This window comes from Curcuma longa, chromosome 2 (assembly GCF_044706935.1).
Source record: "Curcuma longa cultivar G26 ecotype Majalengka, Jawa Barat chromosome 2, ITB_CL_G26_1.1, whole genome shotgun sequence".
In the NCBI taxonomy this organism is placed as follows: Eukaryota; Viridiplantae; Streptophyta; class Magnoliopsida; order Zingiberales; family Zingiberaceae; genus Curcuma; species Curcuma longa.
Window position 1 is genome coordinate 16,366,115 of NC_133862.1, and position 5,429 is coordinate 16,371,543.

Genomic DNA, 5,429 nt, shown 5'->3' on the forward strand with positions numbered 1-5,429 from the left:
ACTACCATCACGTTCGCCACGGAGTGCACGTTGTGCACTCCGTGGAGAACGCAACCTCTCCCTATTAAAGGGAGAGGGAAAGCCCTGCTGCATGATTAGCGAAGAGGAGAAGAGAGCAAACCTATGTGGTTGAGTGGTTGCGTCCAAGTTCAGAAGCCAGCGTGAGAAAGGAGAGGCAGTGCTATGGATCCGTTCCAGAAGTGTTGCGTCGGGGAGAAGAGAAAGAACACCAGCAATCGGAGGATTTGGTTTGTGGAAACTAGGAGCTTTCCGTCTGTGATCGTTCCTCCGACACAAACAATCCCAAACCGAGGCACGCAACAATAGGTAAAATTACAAAATTAACAAACATAATGTATCCCTATCTATCAGGCAAAAGCCATTAACTTATCAACTAAATCCAAGAAGTCTCTTCTCAACTCTCATTGCCATGGCAACCTCAAGCGATGCTTCTGCTTCCTTCAACTTTGGTGAATTGCAGGCTCTTCTCCCTATCTATGATAGCATGATTAAAATTTAACTGTATTTTCTGTTTAATTGATATTAAGTGAATTGCAAGCAATTTTTGTTCGACAGACGAAGAGGAGAAAATATTTAGACAAATGGAGAGCAGCAAACCATTCTCTTTTATTATATTGCACCGAGAGTAGTAATAGTTATAACACTGACTACGTGAGGTATCGTTGATGTGCTTTGCTAACTGACGGAGAGCGCATTGATGATCTCAAAAAGATAGAATTTTATTTGAAAGAGAGCAAGAGGAGGAAATATCTAGATAGATGGGGAGCAGCAAGTCTTTCTTGTTCGGAGAGCCAGAAAAGAAAATATTTAGACAAACGGAGAGCGGCAAACCATTCACTTTTATCGTGTAGCGCCTAGTGTAGTAATAGTTAGGTACTCATATTGATATTGTTGATTTATACGAAACAGAAGATCAAACATAATGTTCCTTGTTAAAGAAGGGAGAAAAAGTAGTTGGAATTTGTTTTGTGTTGAGGAAAACAAAGAGCTATGTTTTCATTTCCCAGTGGCATAATGTAAGAACTCTGTTCTAAGTGAAATTCTATGACTAACCTTTCAAATTAAACTCCATATTTTTTAAATTTCTTTTGAATTTTTCATGATACGAGATGAAAAGAATCAAATCAAAACCTACTACTACACCTGCATCAATAAGTCGATACCTACACAAACAAAACTGTACATGGTAGCTTCTCACGTATGGTAACAAATAAAACAATAAAATTGTGACTTGAAAATTTGTGTGAGCTTAGTATCCACCTCTTCACTAGATGCTCGGCGAAGGAATGAAAATCCTGCCACACCGCCGCCGCCGCACATAAACTAGAGTTTAAAGCAATGTCGAAACACCCCCACCTATATTAACGACTCGCGAAGTTAATAGTCATTGCACAACATGCAATAGAATACACCACTAGTTTATTTAAAGTTCAAACTTCCAAGTCAACTTGTGTTTTAAAAAATCAAAGTATTTAGTCAGTTGGAGCTTGGAGGTTGTTGACACCATTAGAAAGGCAAATCTAGTTTCGTTTTTTGAAAAGAACTTCTTTTGATGAAAATTTCATTGCGAGTCGATTTGTATATTAGATTGTAAGCATTCTTTATGAACTTTATGTTAGTTTTGAAAATTAACTTACAGCCTAAAATTCTGAGGCTTTGATACTTTTTAGTTTACCAACACCACTAAAAAAACTTATTCATGAAATATTTTACTACAAGACGATTTACAAATCAACTTGCAAGCATTTTATACAAGTTTTGATCGTGCAAACTAATTTATAAATATCATGCAAACTAATTTAAAAGTTGAATAAGAAACTGAATTGCATGGAATTTTTAATTACAAAAGTTTTTATGAAAATCAACTTGCAGTCTAAAAATTATTATTATTATTTTTTACCATGTTGAGCTTGTGAACACCACTAGAGAGATATATTAGAATTGTTTTGCCCAAAAAGTTTGTTTTGATGAACAATTTTCTCATAGGCTGATATGTATATTTTGTCATGTGCATGTCACTTACTATTAGGGCTATTATACTACAAAAATATAGATTATTAATAATGAATTTTAGTGATGAAATATTTTCATCATAAATTGACGATGAAATTAGTAATAAACTCTATTTCATCGTAAATTGATGACGAATTTGACAACAAAAATAATTTAGTTATGGAATTAACAATGTAATAATTTTCGTCGTGAAAATCATCTCTAAATTTTTGTTTATCGTAAAAGTCATTGCAATTTGACGATGAATCCTTGATTTGTCAGCAATTTTTGCGATGAATTACAGATTGATCGACAATTTTTATGACAAATCACGGATTGGTAGCCAAATTGTGACAAAAATGACGACGAATATGAATTCATCGCCAAGAACCCTAATTTTAGGCCAGCCGATCGCGATCTTTTCTTTTCCCCCGATCCCTAATTTTTCGATCTCCTCTCCTCTTTCCTTGATCCAACGATCCCTATCCCAATTCCGACGATTGCGACGATGATGGTGACGAGTTAGGCAACTGTGCAACTCGGTAAGCTCTTCTCCTCTCTCTCTTTTCCCCTCCCCTCTTCTCCCCTCTCGCTGTCGATACCCGATTTGGCTAGCTAGCGGCCGCTTAGGTCGACCGACATATTGTTTTAGCTGACCGATTGACCGCTGAGGTTGGTCGGCCGCTGAGGCGACCCTAGCACTAGCTGAGGCAGGCCAACCAGTTGGGTTGGGTCTGGGTTAGCCGATCAGTCCAGTCGACTGCTAAGGGCACTAGCCGACTGCCCGGTGGCCCGAGGAGGCTAGCTGGCTGATGAACAACGATGTTGACCGGATGGTATTTTGGCATAGAGTAAATCAGGGGGTTAGGAAGATCTAGTGTCAAAGATAATTGATAAGTTTCTTCAGCAAAGTGTAGTTGATTTGCTTCGTAGAAGCCTGTCTGATAAAATTGTTGGAAGGTTGTTTGACATTAGTTGGTGGCATTAGGAGCATGTGTAGCCCGAGTGACATAATGCTTTTGATGAGGAAGTTATGGAGAAGAATTAGTGGCAGAATGAAGATCTTATTATGCTTTTGATAGCATTGCCAATTGATTTGTGAATAGAGGTCGATGAGGCTTAAGACAACTAGAGCTGAGAGTTTTTTATTATGAATTTTTTATCTAATGTTATTGCTAGACTAGTTTAGCTTGGACTGTTAGCCTTTTGATTTTTTAATAAAAAAACTATCAAAGTAGTTCACTTAACAGAAAAAGACAAATTATATGTGAAAAATTACATTCTACAATTCATAAATAACATATTAGAGGATAATCAACAGTCAATACATTCAGAACCCCATAGTTTTTTTTATTGAACAACCTAATGCTATCCAAACTCTTAACACTATGGTGGCTTTGGTGCAATAATAGGTTATCTTATAACATAGCATGGATTATTATTTTAACAAACTATTAGTAAAAGATATAGCAAATAACTGGTTGTCTTCTATTAATGTTTGACATGCACAATAATATAGTCATAAAGTTATTTGACTACCAACATTTACATGTTTGATAGCTAGCAGATCATTTCTACAAGTTTGATTTCCTAAACACTGCCACGTAGACTCATAACATCTCAAAGCACAATAGAATAAAATCATTAATAAGAATTACTTCAGTAAGAATATAAGCTAATTAAAAGATAATCATGATATCACATAGATTTTATTTAGGAGGAAAGGACGTATGTGATAACAAATTACCAAAGCAGATCATAGAGTTTGGTGAACTATAACGTACATTTTAGTTGAAGGGTAATTAGGTCTTGTTCAACAATCATGTTTCATCTTAAAAAACTACTACGAAATTATCAAAAACTTATAACCAAAATTATACTTATATGTAGTGAAAGAATTCACTAGAATCTGAATCCATATGAGGTAATATAGATGACATTTGCAACCAAGTACACCATATTACAAGATTACAAGGGAACTTCTACAACCTCATTATCAAGCAATTCAATTCAACTTAGTGTATTATCTAGAAACTTTTAGCATATGTATTGACCGTCAAGCTTCTTCTAATGATTTATCTTTCTACCGAGTCAATGGCCATTCAAAATTACTAATATTATTTTCTTAGTCATAATTGAGCTTGGTCTATATAATTGATTATTTAGCTTTCAATATAATTATATTCATTATCTTGGTTAGATAATATGACTTCGTAATATTGTTTATGCAGGTCTCATTTTGACGTGTGCTTAAATCGCTTGTCTGTAGAATGATGCATTGAGGGGTCTCCCTCGATGCTCTTTTATTAGGCTCTCCTAGCGCTAGAAGCCATTCCAGGCGTCTCCACGTTGTCTGTCGATCCGCCATCGGCATTGTTGACTCGACACTTCCAAGCACCTGTATCCCTTTTCGGGTGCATGTATGCTGACGTGGAAGTTCCGGATCAAACCTTGACTCCGTAACGCCTATCCAGATCCAGGGCGCCTGGAACCGATCCGAGCACCTAGAAGCTGAGGTGTCCCGACCACTAGTTCTCTGCCACCTCACAGCTTCGCTGGCCCCGTTCCGCTGACGTCCAATCGCTTGTAATCCTATCCGAGTGCCTGGAGTCCGATCACCTACATCCAGATAAGGGCACGTAAAATAAAATTTCAACCCCTCCTTTCCTATATTACAAGTTAGCAAAAAGATAAAGTATAAAAGAAAAGTTAAACAGTTTGTCAACTGTTTTGGTCTTGACTTTGAATTTTCAATGAAATCCTAGGTCAGATCGACGTCTACTATTCCCCATTGGGAACGCGTCCTTACCCACTCCACTCGAGAGAATTTACCTGTTTGCTAACCAAGTCTTCTAGACTTGTTGGACTTCTAGTTAGCCTCGATCCTCGGCCCCTAGGATTTCTTGCTAAATATCTAGTCCACTTGACCTACCTAGACTTCCACTGCTAGACATCTGGTGCAACTGACCTATCTAAACTTTCATTGCTAGGCATCTGATTCACCTGACCAGCTTAGACTTCCACCTGGTGCACTTGATCTGCTAAGTCTTCTTGCCAAGTTCTCCAAATCAGGACTTTCCACCTAACTCTTCAAGTTAGGTCTGCCTAGCCTTCAGTCAGGACTTCCACTACCTAACCTCCACCAGGACTTGCCTCTGCCTAGCCTTAACTAGGACTTTCATGTACTACCTGCACACTTAGATTAGCTCATCAATAAACACCACACACTTAACTTGAACCTCTTGCCATGTCACGTCCCGAGAGACGGATGCCCGAAAAATTTAGCAGCATCACCTCTGTAACAATTCAACTTTCCCCTAATACATCGTAAGACAGAGGTCCACACGGCCATAACTACAATCCAACATACATACACAAGGGCCCACACGGCCAAAACTACATATACACATGCATCC